The sequence below is a fragment of the Perca fluviatilis genome, chromosome 2 (assembly GCF_010015445.1).
Source record: "Perca fluviatilis chromosome 2, GENO_Pfluv_1.0, whole genome shotgun sequence".
In the NCBI taxonomy this organism is placed as follows: domain Eukaryota; kingdom Metazoa; phylum Chordata; class Actinopteri; order Perciformes; family Percidae; genus Perca; species Perca fluviatilis.
In genome coordinates this window covers 9229191-9244660 of record NC_053113.1, presented here as the reverse complement: position 1 = coordinate 9244660, position 15470 = coordinate 9229191, and the positions used below count along the sequence as shown (strand labels likewise).

Below are 15470 nucleotides of genomic sequence, written 5' to 3'. Positions count from 1 at the left end.
GATCAACGCTAAAGATGCCGGACTTTTGTACTGCTTAATCATGTTCGAAGAGGAAATGAAAAGAACAAACAGCATGGATAACATTTAACAGGTGACAATGTGTTTTATGATTATATATGCCGCCTGGACCAGCAATCTGAGCTCGGCGGCAGCGGAGGCGGAGAGCCCCGTACGGGCCGCGAGCGTCTCTTCCCCGGGAAAAAACACAGCCCCTTCGCTGCAGCGCCGGTCCCCGCTGATCCAGATCGGACCAGCCAAAGACAGAGTTGTGACCGGTAGGATCTTACACGTAGTCCAGGACCGAACTGTATGTCGATATCGGCGGAAAGTTCCACTAAGTTTGCCGCGGCACGGACGGAGAGAGGCTACAGCGGGCAGCGCACCGTCTGCGGCTGCAGGATCTGGAGCTCAGTGCCCGTTAAAATTACATGTAACGATAAATACATACAGAAATAAATAGTGGAGGAATGAGCCTGGACATTTCAGTCTGTTTAAACTTCACCTTAAAGCAGAAACTCTTAGTTCAGAAGGGTGAAGTTTCCGTTTTGACTCAGATCTGTGAACCGATCATAATAAATTTCTTTGTTTTGTAGTCGATAGTTCATCTTTTAGTTTACTTAAGTGGAAGCAGTATCAAGTGGAAGAATGGGACTATAACCTAGGCTTACAGGCATGAGGCATTACATTTTGAACAAAGTAGATTATATTAATATCAAAAGCTTAATTGACCTTTGGAACGAATCACAAATAGCCTATGGAGCTTTGATTTCAAAAAAGTTACTCCTGTTATACAGTATTTAGGTTTACATTTTATTGTTATTTGAACAGCTGAGCATTTAATCATGAACCAGGTGAAGAAACCGGTTTATTATTTATTTGATTTTGCAACTGTTTCTATGAAACTACTTGTGACATGTCATATTTGATTTGGGCTTTGACTGAACATTTGCTCTCACTTCGCGGAAAAAATATCGCGATATATATCGTATATCGATATTCAGCCAAAATATATCGGGATATGACTTTTGGTCCATATCGCCCAGCCCTAGTGTGAGCCCATCTAAAGTGAGTACTTTCTATGCTTTACAAACCATTTATAAATGAGTTCCAAAGGCTAACAGAACCTGGACACACAAATGTATTGCTCTATTTGCACATGCCTTCAGAAATATGCCTATGGATAGTTAGTGTTAATACATCTTTAACAAGCACTTACCAACACATCAATCCATGATTAACTCATGAGTTACTACTGGTTAGTTAAGTATACTGTGTGAGCACATCTAAAGTGAGCACTTTCTATGCTTTACAAAGCATTTATAAATGAGTTGCAAAGGCTAGCAGATACAACAGAGACACAAGTAAAAAAGTATTTGTAACCCTTATTACGATGTCGTAAGAATGTACATTTATGAAATAGCTCGTAGTAGTGTTATGTAGTTGATATCAATGCGAATTTGGACCAGAACCAGAAGAAAACTAGATTGTTAAGAGCCAGAGAATTGAACATCAATAACGAGACTAGGAAACCAGGATAAAGTTTGAGAAGTGTATTAATATACACAGAAACATGGCATACACATTTACAGATAAAACACAGGTTGGAAAAATAACAACTAAAATAATAAAGTGCGCTCATAAAATAAACCCTTTTCAGTTCTATGAGCTCAATTGTTCTTTGATGGCAAGAGTTCAGAGATGTTCAACGTTGGGGCCCATATGAGTTTGGTTTCTGTTTGTCCTACCACCATGAAGAAGGAATCCAGGACAATCCGTATAAGTTCTGAGTCTCGATCCTGTAGCTGCCACCCAGCCCACTGAACTGGGAATCTCTAATCCCTGGAAGACTCTGGGATCTGAAGAATCAATGTGATCCAATATCCCTCTCTGGACCGGACCTCCCGTGCGTAGCGCTTCTCAAATCTCCACCTCCTCCACCTGTAGATATGGCCAAATCAGTTCTCTCAATTACTATTCAGTAATAAAATCAACTGCTAGGTAGGCTACAATGAAGCGGTATAATTATCATTAAATGGACATGTTTGACCCATGGAAGATACTGTCTCCCACTCCCTCCTCTACTGCTCAATTAATGGAAGCTTCTCAGAGGTGAGGTCTGTAGCATGTGGGATTACACAAGGGTCTTCATTAGGACCATTGCTTTTTTCTATATTCACGAATGATCTCCCACTGGTCTGCGGAGGAGCATCTGTGTCTATGTATGCGGATGATGTAACACTATATATGCCGGCATCAGCTTCAGAAAACATTTCTGCAGCTCTCAACAATGAGTTGCAGATGGTATCTAATTGGGTAATTGATAATAAACTTGTCCTGAATATAGGCAAGACTAAAAGTATTTTATTTGGAACTAAATGTTCACTAAAAACAAGGCCCAGGTTGGATTTAGTACTAAACAATGTTAAGATTGAGCAGGTAGATGAAATAAAGCTTCTTGGGGTAACATTAGACTGTACTTTGTCATGGTCAAGACATATAGATGAAGTGGTGAAAAAAAATGGGGAGAAATATATCTGTAGTTAAAAGGTGTTATTCGTTTTTAAATTCATATTTAATTAAACCTGTTTTGCAGACACTAGTGTTATCACACTTAGATTACTGCTCTGTGGTTTGGTCAGGAACTACAAAGAAGAATTTAGGGAAACTACAGAGGGTCCAGAATAGAGCTGCACGTTTAGCCCTTTGTTGTACGACAAGAGCTAATGTTAAGAAAATGCACAGCAAACTATACTGGTTACCGGTTGATGAGAGGTTAAAAGCATCACTCCTTGGTTTTATAAATAAAATTAATTTATGGAAAACTCCAGATTGTTTGTATAGCCAACTTACTCTGAGTTCTAACGTACATACATATCATACGAGGCATGCCGTAATTGGTAAATATATTATTCCAAAATCTAGAACAAACTCAAAACAACGTACAGTGTTGTATAGAGCTATGGTTGAATGGAACTCTCTGCCAGGTCATATTGCTAAAATTCAAAATATTATGGGTTTTAAAAAACAAATCAAAGAATTTTTTATGTTAACTTATATTGGTAGATAGAGTATATTGTATGTGTATTTAGAGGTATATGTGTATGTGCATGTATAGGTCCATATGTGAGTGTGTATATATGTATATTTGTATTTCATGAGAATTAGCTGTCTCGGTGTAGGATTGTTTGTTTATTCATGTTATGTGTTATGTGCGGACCCCAGGAAGAGTAGCGGATGCATTTGTTGCATCAGCTAATGGGGATCCTAATAAAGATAAAGATAAAGATACTCCCTCACTGTGGAAATCACCATAGCAACAAGTTCTGACACACACTCCTCCTGTCATGGAGAATCTTTACTGTAGGTTGGGTTGTCTTCTTTTTGCAGGACATGTCCAACAGCATAGTAAAGGTAGCTCAGATCAGCTGTTACTAATCATATTATAACTATGTACCTGTGGTGACCATGGCCTTTACTCAACCATTGTTAGTACCTTTCGGATGTGCACCAAGTAGTAGGCACACTTGCAGAATTTTCTAGTTATATTATATTATAATATTCAATTCAATTCAATTCAATTCAAAGAACTTTATTCATCCGTTAGGAACTTCATTTGTATTGAGCATCATTGCATGTACATATAACTGTCTGTCTCTCTCTGCCTGTCTGTCTCTCTACCTGTCTCTCTAACTGTCTGTCTCTCTCTCTTACTGTGTGTTTTTCTCTGTCTTTCTCTCTCTCTCTCTTTCTCTACCTCTCTCTGTCACTCTCTCTAACTCGACCTGTCTGTCTGTCTCTTTCTAACTGTCTCTCTCTCTACCTGTCTATCTATCTCTCTACTTGTCTGTCTCTCTCTGTCTGTCTCTCTCTACCTGTCTGTCTCTCTACCTGTCTGTCTATCTCTCTACCTGTCTGTCTCTCTATGTCTGTCTGTCTTTCTACCTGTCTGTCTGTCTCTCTCTCTCTACCTGTCTGTCTCTCTGTCCTCCAGGGGATCCTCTCCGTTTCCACGCCCACTTCATAGCCGTGTGTGTGTCTCTGGATGAGTCCCTGAGTCTGCTGGACGTCCTGGCCGTGTCTCGTCTGGGCTCTAACGTCAAGAAGACGGTGCTGCTGTGTTCACCGGGGACGGACGGCCGCGTGGCATACACCTCGCTGCAGTGGAGTGGCATGGTGTAGAACCTGGACCCTCCCACAGGCAGGACCAGGACCCTACCGGGGCCCCGGGCCCCAGGTTTGGACCCCCGGACTGAAGACAAATGTAGAAGACAAATGTATGTCGTGAAGAGCAAAGTGTTGCTGGATCGTAGGGATAGTACCCGATTCTCACTCACTCAAAACACCAACTTTGCCAGATCTCGGCCAACTTTAATACTATCAACGCAAAACTTTAGATTCTTGTTTGGCTCGCCAACAACATGGCGAAGATCGGCCACTAAGGGGCTTTCACTGCCCGATGTGAGTCGAGTGCAGATGTGAGTTGCGCATGGGTCACTTTGCGACAAGTAGCCTCCAAGAACCTGCTAACGAGAGACTTCTCTAATGTCAAGACAATATAGAAAGTAACAACATAACAAAGTTGATTCACTGCTGGCTACAAGTTAGCAATCAAACACAACAAAGGCCTTTCACTTGAATGGCATTTTGAGCTAACGTTAGCAATCAAACAATTTCACCAATTTCAGTATGACACGTTGTGTTGTAAAACGTTTAAATTTGAGCATGTGCAACTCACATCTGCTCTTACTCACATCGGGTAGTGACAGGGCGCTACGAAAGTGAAAGTTTGTATCTCATGAAGGTATCATCCGATTTTTAGGAAACTTAAAGGGTACAATCTAGGACCACTCCTGAGGCCATGCCTACAGTGGGGTATTGATTGGTCAAAGTGAGCGTGGTCTATGGGACCCCCAAGAAATTACATAGGTGCCATTACAACGTAAGTATAACATGAATGTAAGTGGGAAGTTAAGAGTTCATACTTTAGGCCATGCAGCTTTAGGTTCTGCTTTCAGACTCGGTGTGTGTCCGAGATAAAACTACTTCAGAAGCAAAGAAAAGGAACTTAAAGGGAAACTTTGTTTGTTTCCACCTGGACTCTCTGTCTCCATGTTTGTGTGTCTTAGTGTCTGATGGAACAACAATCTGTGAAACTGTTCCAGTATTAAACAAGAACCAAGCTGTAACGTAAACCTACAGGACTAACTTTCCTTAGCAGTTAGAGTCCACTAAAAGTTCTGTTGTTGCTGCTGACAGACTCAGATTATAATCCCAAGTGTCTGACAACATTATGGGATGGATTCCTACAGAGATATACCTTTTAGTTAAAGAGTAAAATCCTTTTAGTTTAACATGAAACAGCCCCGAAATCACCATCACCAAACCCACCAGGCTCCATGTAAATAATCAGGACTTTTATCATCGTAAAACACACTTCATTCAAAGTGGACAGAAACTAAATAAAACTATCAAAAGCCGTCTTGGTTCATCTTTCCACTGTTCCAACAATCACCACTCTGGTTTGGTTGAAGTAAACCCTTAATTCACCCATTTACATGTGGAGATATGCTGGCTCTAAACCCGCTAAAAGTCCTGATTATTTACATGGAGTCTGGTGGGTTTGATGAAGGTAACTAAAAGGATCTTACATCCAAATTGAACTTTTTTAGAAATTGTCTGATGGTTGTTCAACTGATACTCTGTTTGCCTCCTGATTTCCAGAAATAAAAACAGAGCTGTTTGAAACTGACTCTCCGTTTATTATTGTCCTGAAAGAGTAAAAGTAGTCAGAAACAATCAACGTTGCTACTAGCTAAACTAGCAAGCTACACGATGCCCCCCCTCAGCTGTTCACCTGGCTGTGACTCGTGCCTCGTGTTCAGCCAGAAGATAGTGGAACTTGAAGCCAGAATATCGACTCTCCACCAGATCAAGGCAAGTGAAGAGTTCCTCGACTCCATTATCATTGGAAGTTCCCCCCACACACACACTGACGGATGTTTTGATTCCACTGTGCCCTGCAATACTCTCACCCCACCACGCACTAATACAACCTCTGTCCCTGTTGTCTCTCCTCGGCTTCTGCCGAGGACCCTGCCAGCTCTGCTGACCAGCTCCACTCCACACCAACCTGAGCCATGGCGTGTAAGCAAGCACCAGAGCAGGCGGTCAGGACAACGCTCAGCCCCAGCCCAACCCCTACAACTAGAAAACCGCTACAGCATTCTGACGAACGACGAGGAGTTCCCTTCTCTGCCACGTCCCCACGCAGCTCATCCTGGTCCAGCGACACAATCGACGCGCCCACTGAGGGCGGACTCTCCCCCCTCGGACTCATCAACCTCCACGCTGATCATCGGAAGCTCCATGGTAAGGGACCTCCACATTCCCCCTTTACCTAGCGATCCCTCTAAGGTCTACTGCTTCCCCGGTGCCAAGGTCCGTGACATCCAGCACAAACTTCCCGGCATCCTCGCCCGCCACGCCAAGGTCGACAACGTCATCGTGCATGTGGGCACAAACGACATCAGAGCGAGACGGTCGATAGCACTCCAGGAAGACTTCACCACTCTCCTCTCCACCCTGATGGGTACAGGTAAGCGGATTGTCATCTCTGGGCCTCTACCTACATACAGGAAGGGTGCGGAGAGATGGTCCAGACTGTTCGGGCTCCACACCTGGCTGGAACCACTCTTCACTTCCCTGAGCATTCCCTATGTCGACAACTTCAACCTGTTCTGGGAGATGCTCAACCTGCTGAAGCTTGATGGTCTCCACCCAAACCGACACGGAGCCAGGATGCTATCTGACAACATAACGACCACACTGAAAGGCAAGTATTGACATTATGTTGAAAATATCACAGATTCATGTCCCCCAGGCATTGATCCTGATAGCACTATACAAGTGGATGAATCTGAAAATGTTTTCTGCAGGATAACATGTAGTACTAGTGTTATTCCAGTAACGTGTAGTACTAGTACTATTCCAGTAACATGTAGTACTAGTACTATTCCAATTATAATCAACAACAGACCACACAAAGTGGTGAATAGAGGGGCAATACTTAACAACCTAATTGGAATTAAAACTACCACTGCAATGATAGAAAAGGAGACGAAAATTAGATGTGGATTACTAAATATCAGATCTCTGTCTTCTAAAGCAGTACTAGTAAATTAATTGATATCTGATAATCAAATTGATCTATTCTGTCTTACTGAAACATGGCTGGGCCATGAAGAATATGTTAGTCTAAATGAAGCGACTCCTCCCAGTCATATTAATACTCAAATTCCTAGAGGCTCCGCGGAGGGGGGGAGTTGCAGCCATATTTGATTCAAGCCTGTTAATTAACCCTAAACCCAAACTGAATTATAACTCTTTTAAAGTTTGTTCTTAATCTTCAACACCCAACATGGAAATCAGAACAGCCAATTATATTTGATGTTGTCTACCGAGCTCCAGGTCCGTTATTCTGAATTTTTATCTGAATTCTCAGAGTTTTTATCATGTGTAGTCCTTAAATCAGACAAAGTACTTATTGTATGATTTTTAAAAAATGTTGTGGTTGAAAAAAAAAACACTACTATTTTTAAAAAATACTTGTAGGTGATTTTAGGAAAAATTTTTGATTCAATCGTGTGGGTTTCAGTCAGACTGTGCACAAAGCGGCCCACTGTTTTAACCACACCCTCGACCTTGTGCTGGCATATGGTATTGAAATTGAGGACTTAAGAATATTTCCGCAGAATTTGGTATTATCAGATCATTTTTTAATTACATTGCTTTTGCTACCTGACCATACTAAACTAGATAATAGCTTCTACACGAGATGCCTATCTGACAGGGCTATAGCTAAATTTAAGGAAGATATTACAACAGCATTTGACTCTATGTCGCCTTAGAATAACAGAGGACCTCTATGTTAACCTCAGTCCCTCTCGGGTTGATGCATTTGTGGATCGGTGCTGAGACTTGCCTACGGACGACCTTGGACTCTGTGGGCTCCTCTCAAAAGAAGACGATGAAGCGAAGGAAAAAAGCTCCTTTGGGTAAACGAACAAACTCCGCAGATTGAAACAAGTTTGCCAAACCTCGAGGGTAAGTGGCGCTCCACCAAAGTGGAAGAATCCCGTCTGGATTGGCAAGAAAGTCTCAAAACCTATAGGGAAGGCCTTAGAAAAAGCCAGATCAGACTATTACTCTTCACTAATAGAAGAAAATAAGAACAACCCAAGGTTTCTTTTCAGCACTGTAGCCAGGCTGACAGACAGTCATAGCTCTACTGAGCCATCTATTCCTCTAGCTCTGAGTAGTGATGACTTCATGAGCTTCTTCAATGATAAAATTATAACAATTAGAGATAAAATTAATCACCTTTTGCCCTCAACTTCTAACAGTTCATCTTTAAATACAGGACCGCTAGAACGAACGACTAATCCGGACATATACTTAAACTGCTTTTATCCTATAGACCTTCAACAATTAATGTTAAAGATATCCTCAGCTAAGCCATCTACCTGTCTCTTGGACCCCATCCCAACGAGGCTACTCAAAGAAGCGCATTACCGTGGTAAACACTTCACTACTAGATATGATCAATATGTCCTTATTAACAGGTTATGTACCGCAGTCATTTAAAATAGCTGTGATAAAACCTCTTCTGAAAAAACCGACCCTGGATCCTGAGGTCTTAGCAAACTATAGACCTATATCTAACCTTCCCTTTCTATCCAAGATCCTTGAGAAGGTGGTTGCTAATCAGTTATGTGATTTTCTACATAGCAACAGTTTATTTGATGATTTTCAATCAGGATTTAGAAAGAATCATAGCACAGAGACGGCACTGGTGAAAATTACTAACGACCTTCTAACAGCTGCAGAAAAAGGACTTGTCTCCATTCTTGTTTTACTAGATCTTAGTGCTGCATTTGACACTATTGATCATACAATCCTGTTACAGAGATTAGAACACTTAGTCGGAATTAAAGGAACTGCACTAAAATGGTTTAAGTCTTATTTCTCTGAGCGATCCCAATTTGTTAACATTAACGATAAACCCTCCAAGCACGCCAAATGCGGCCATGGCGTTCCTCAAGGCTCAGTGCTTGGACCAATTCTATTTTCCTTATATATGCTTCCTATAGGACATATTATTAGGAAACACTCAATTAATTATCACTGCTACGCAGACGATACCCAATTATATCTGTCAATTAAGCCAGATGAAAGTGGTCAGTTAGCAAGACTTCAAACGTGTGTTGAGGATATAAAATCCTGGATGACCCACAACTTCCTGATGTTAAACTCAGACAAAACGGAAGTTATTGTGATAGGACCAACGCTGACCGCGAACCTTCGTTTGAAAGATATAGCTACTCTGGATGGTATTGCCCTGGCCTCCAGCACTGCGGTCAGAAATTTGGGAGTTATTTTTGATCAGGATATATCCTTCAACGCCCATTTAAAACAAACCTCAAGAATAGCCTTTTTCCATCTTCGTAACATTGCCAAAATCAGGAATATCCTGTCTCAGAATGATGCTGAAAAACTAGTCCATGCATTCGTTACTTCTAGATTAGATTACTGCAATTCCTTATTATCAGGTTGTCCAAATAAGTCCCTTAAGACTCTCCAGCTGATCCAGAATGCTGCAGCACATGTTCTGACGAGAGAACTAAGAGAAGAGATCATATTTCTCCTGTATTAGCTTCTCTGCATTGGCTTCCTGTGAAGTCTAGGATCGAATTTAAAATCCTCCTCCTGACTTACAAAGCTCTAAATGGTCAAGCACCATCATACCTAGAAGAGCTCTTAGTACCTTATTGTCCCACTAGGGCACTGCGCTCCCGGAATGCGGGGCTACTCGTGGTTCCTAGAGTCTCTGGAAGTAGACTGGGGGCCAGAGCCTTCAGCTATCAGGCTCCGCTTCTGTGGAACCAGCTTCCAGTCTGGGTTCGAGGGGCAGACACCGTCGCCACATTCAAGAGTAAACTGAAAACCCTCCTCTTTGACAAAGCTTATAGTTAGGGAGTGAGGAGTTGCAGCGTCCACCTAACCCGGCCCACCTGCTTCTCCTCGTAGTTAGTTATGCTATTACAATTCTAGACTGCAGGGGAGGCTGTTTCCTTCCTATGACACACTGAGCTGCTCTCTCTTCTCTACTTGTTACTTCTGTATGCATCCTGTCCCAGAATTGCTTGTTACTAATCTAGCTCTGGGGAGTTTACTCCCCGGAGTCCTTATGTTTCTTCTTCGCAGAGCTACACTCTATAAATACTGCACTTTACTTAATTTAATTAGTGAAACATTTTTACACTCAAAAATATTGAGTAGATTACAAAGCTTTGAAATCAAGTAAAACAAACCATAAATAATGAGTAGATTTTAGTAATATTTTTAATCATGTCTGAATGAATTGATTTAGTAGAATTACCAAATAGAATTAAGTAAATATAATTGAAAGATTGTGTAAACCATATAGAAAATATTAGCAGAAGGCACAGAAGAAAGTGAGTAGATACAAGTGAAACCATTAGTATGACATAACTGACTACTTGCCTATGATTTATTTAAAATATTTGTTGTACTGACTTATTTCTTTTACTCAATTTAATACATTGTATAGGTGTTTTCTACTTGATGTCAATACATGTTAACCTAAAAAAATTTAAGTACGACCAAGATCTCACAAAACATGAACGTTTTATTTGATTGCAATGCATGCACATGTGAAACACTAGTAGCAACATCAATGACAAAGTATAGCGCAAATAAGTGAGAAGTGCATAAGGTATCCTATTCACAATGTCGCTAGACACTTATAACAATCTGAACCTGTTAGATGCAAAAACTTGACTCCGGCCATCGGGTATCAATCATTTACACTCAAAAAATACTGTAGTCATCTTTTAGCATTCTACATTTACACAACACATTACAGTCTGCAGGCAGGGTGAGACACTGATTTTATACACATCTACTTCGAATATAAAAGGACAACCCAGAGCAATGTTTTAAAAGGAATAAACAACTAAATGGCCAAGTCATAAGGAACTTATGTTGTAAATGTGTTTACACCCAAAGACATGGAAAAATAAAGCGTAATAAATTCATTCTTGTTATAAGAATTGAAATCTGTCCAACACTTTGAGCCTGACCACACCTGGAGATTGTCTGATTAAATAAAACATATTTTCTCATCTGAACAGCTGCCTCTCAGCAACCTATATGACCACATTGTTTCAGTCTTTGCACCTTTGCTGAAAGGTTTCCGGAATCCACTTCCATGAGTTTTGGGATATTTCAGATCCAAAGCATAGGGTCAGTGCTAGCAGGAAGCAACAGGATCTGCTAAGATCCCCAAGATGGTTGAGTACAATGGAACCTTCAATGACGATCCCAACATCATTGACCTGTCCACTTTTATTCCGGAACAGGTACACAGCCATCACCTGTGCATCACATTGTAAAAGGAAACTGGTTAGAACAGGCAGGCAGGATGTCACCAAAATAGAACAAATCCATTATCATAACAACTAAATCAATCAGTTGTACAAAGATTGTATAGTAAGTTGAGTATTCTTTTAATTAACTTTGGGTTGATTATTTCTGTTATATGCTTAATTTGTTCAAATGTTGGTAAATAAAAAAACATGCAAATAATAGTATCTAGGTCGATACAAATATATAAATAAAGCTTGAATAAACAAGTGACCAGCGCTCTGTGCAGCAGTAGGGTAAATGGGCATTAAACTGTATAAAATAAAAACAGTTATGGTTCAGTTTGCTTTCTATAGTATTTAGATTACACTTTCAAAAATCAACATCAGGCACACCAGTAATGTCTAATTTTCAGTGGACAGCTAGAGCTACATAATAGCTGTGTATTTCTAATCACAACAGTTTAATAAGGGTTCTTTCATTGGTTAAAGAACAAAGAAAATACACTGATGTGATGGCAGAAGCAATAATTTCAACTTTACACATTAATTGTAGGGAGAAGCCTGAAATCCATATATTGGACTCACCTCAAACTCTTTGATCATCTTCACCAAGGTGATTGATGATTGATCATTGATGATTGATCGGATGACTTCTATGGTTTTCTGAATGGAAATTCCACTCTGTTAAGGAGAAAATGTATTCTTTAATGACAAGATACCTATTCACTCAGTGCACATTATGGCCTGAAGAAATATTAAAGCGCTCATATTATGCTCTTTTCCGGTGTCATTTCTAATTGTTTTTTAATAGTGGTATATCAGAATAAGTTTATATGGTTTAATTATCAAAAAACACCATATATTTTCTTGTACTGCACATTGCTGCAGCTCCTCTTTTCACCCTGTGTGTTGAGCCCTCTGTTTTTGATACAGAGTGAGACATCTCACTTCTGTTCCATCTTTGTTGGGAGTCGCACATGCTCAGTAGCTAGGTAAGGACTACTAGCCAGTCAGAAGCAGAGTATGAGGGCGTGCCCTGACAGTACCTAGGTAAGGACTACTAGCCAGTCAGAAGCAGAGTATGAGGGCGTTCCCTGACAGTACCTATGTAAGGACTACTAGCCAGTCAGAAGCAGAGTATGAGGGCGTTCCCTGACAGTACCTAGGTAGGGACTACTAGCCAGTCAGAAGCAGAGTATGAGGGTGTGCCCTGACAGTACCTAGGTAGGGACTACTAGCCAGTCAGAAGCAGAGTATGAGGGCGTGCCCTGACAGTACCTAGGTAGGGACTACTAGCCAGTCAGAAGCAGAGTATGAGGGCGTGCCCTGACAGTACCTAGGTAAGGAGGACTACTAGCCAGTCGGAAGCAGAGTATGAGGGCGTGCTCTGAGAGTACCTAGGTAAGGACTACTAGCCAGTCAGAAGCAGAGTATGAGGGCGTGCCCTGACAGTACCTAGGTAGGGACTACTAGCCAGTCAGAAGCAGAGTATGAGGGCGTGCTCTGACAGTACCTAGGTAAGGACTACTAGCCAGTCAGAAGCAGAGTATGAGGGCGTGCCATGCTAGCAGCTAGGCGAGCATTACAACGTGTGTTACAAAGTGACAGTTTGTCTCTGAAGTAAAGGCTGGACTACAATAGAGCTGTTTGGAGCAGTTTGTGAACAGCGTTTTCTGTTGGAGATTGTAACTCCGTTTGGGGGGGGGGACTTTGGGCTTTTTCACTTTGTAAACCTGAACATGAAAAAAAATAAATAAATAAAGGAAAAGGGGGAAAAGCCAAGAAGCATAATATGAGCACTTTCATGACAAGCCAGGTGGGGGAAAGCAGCAGCTAAACAGAGGAGTATACTGAAATACCTGTAGGAAATATTCATTTCTGCACGATGTTTCTCTCTGGAAAGGAGTTTAGGGGAATGAAGGTCCAAAATTGACATGAATTTTGCCTCAAGATTTATGGTGGTGATTTGTTGAAACTCTGCGTTGACCTTTAAAAAAAAACAAAAAAAAACAGAGATTGTGATAATTTAACTGGCTTAACACATAAGTTACAATACATTTCCCTCTTATATTTAGAAAAAAAAGACCATCAGGACCAAGAGCTGTACTAGAGCAGTGGTTCCCAACCTTTTTTCCTTGGCGCCCCCCCTATTCATGTCTAAGAAAAGCTGAGCCCCCACGCAAAACCGAAGTTGAGGTAACTCTCGAGATAGAGCCTTACTTTCTTTTCTGATACAGAGGAGTTATCAGCACTTATGTTTCATTCATAAAATAGTGATGCTGTAGCGGCAGGAAAAACAAGGATACAAAGAATGGCACAGAAAATCATTCTTAAAAAAGGAAGATGTGTTCAGAGTTTTGCCGACCGGATAGGGCAAAAGTTTAATCTATCAACTAGCTCCGCTACCTTCCTCGTTGCTCTGCCTGGTTGTAGCACTATTCTATTACGTGCAGAGGGAATTTGAAAGACAACCGTTTATCCCGCCCCTCGGATCGAGCCCGCCAAGTCGTGAGTTCCCAGACCCTACACCCTTGATGTGAGTCTGGCTTGTCAGGCTAATATTCTAGTGTATTATCATAATTTGTTTAACATGTGCAATTCTTTTTTTTTCCCTTAACCTCAAACCAAATAAAGACTCGTGCCCCCCCCCTGTGATCTTTGCCACCCCCCCTGGGGGTGCCCGGACCCCAGGTTGGGAACCACTGTACTAGAGGATTGCAAAGACAAATTTTCAACAAAATCCCTGACAACCATTTCATCAACAGTGCAGTTATTGTGTCAAAATGTCTCACTAAATTTGGAATATACTGAGATGATGATGTGCAGATAAACTGAAGCTGTTCCACCAAGTCATCTCTACATTTATCAGAGACGTTATAAATGCTTTCTCACTTAAGCAAGAAAGAACTGATAACTTTCACAATCCAAATCTACAGTAGCATCCAACTCCACATCAAATGCAAACTGGCTGTCATGGTGTCGAACACTGGTAGAAATCAGAAGTTTTACAATAACATCAGCTTTTAAGTCCTTACATAAGTAGGATTGGTGCTTTCGGCTTGTATGTGTAGCATAACATATGTTAGTTTTGAACTCACAACCATCAAACACAAACTCTATTGTTTCTAGTCTTTCAGATGAGTTAATGTGTTGAAAATTATCCTTGGTAGTTCGGAAAACATAAGTCCCAAATTTTACATTTAAAAGCTTTGACATCTTGCTGATTCAGTTTCCACTGATCTGTGTGTATGTAAGCCACCCCAAGTTTTAAAAGAACATGGACAGTTCACACCGAATACAAGGGAAGAAAATGTCCACGACCTTAAATCTCTGTTTCAGTTGGTAGTGTTTAATAAGTCCACCCTTTGATGATGTGACAAATGAGCTGCTTACACTGCCATCCCATGAGCTGTTACCTTAAAGAGGAATAAAAGCAAGGGAGCCTCGATAGCTAGTGGATCGTGTCCTGTGAGGCTCAGTCCTTTACGCTGTGACCTAAGTTCAAATATGGCCTGCTGTTCTTCGCTGGTGTCCTCCCCTCTTTCACACACGCCTTCCTGTCGCTCCAGTTTCTCTGTCAAGTTAAGCATACATCAAAAAAAAGATATAAACCTTTATTGCCATAGAAGTTGATAGACTACAGACAATTAACCCATTTACCCACAAAAAAAAAAAAAAATAGTAAATTACCTTATATTTTCTTTTCTGCTGTTTTCCATCTGAAAAACATTTTTTTTATATTTACCAAGGATTAAAACAACTCTTGAATTTAGGATATGAATTTTAAGAACAACTTTCCACAAGAGTCATGAATTGCAATTCCAATTAATGAATACTGCTCCGTTCTGCCAGAGCAATGCACGATTTCCTCTATGACTGAGATTTAAAGATCAGCATGTCATATAAATTAGGACAGAGCCCAGCTTATCCTTCAGTACAAAGAGAGAAAGACCAACAAATGCAAAAACATACAGTAACAGTAAGAAGGCCCTATTGAAATTCAAATATTTCTTCTTCTATTAT

General features: G+C 40.9%; 1 long non-coding RNA gene across 1 annotated transcript; it reads right to left on the bottom strand.

Moving 5' to 3' along the window:
* Positions 1 to 10695: 10695 nt before the first annotated feature.
* Positions 10696 to 14964, bottom strand: LOC120544104. The gene is made up of 4 exons (XR_005636455.1): positions 14864 to 14964; positions 13307 to 13434; positions 12033 to 12128; positions 10696 to 11456 (listed from the first exon to the last, which is right to left on the bottom strand). It is a non-coding gene; the product is annotated as an uncharacterized LOC120544104 (long non-coding RNA).
* Between the last annotated feature and the right edge of the window lie 506 nt (positions 14965 to 15470).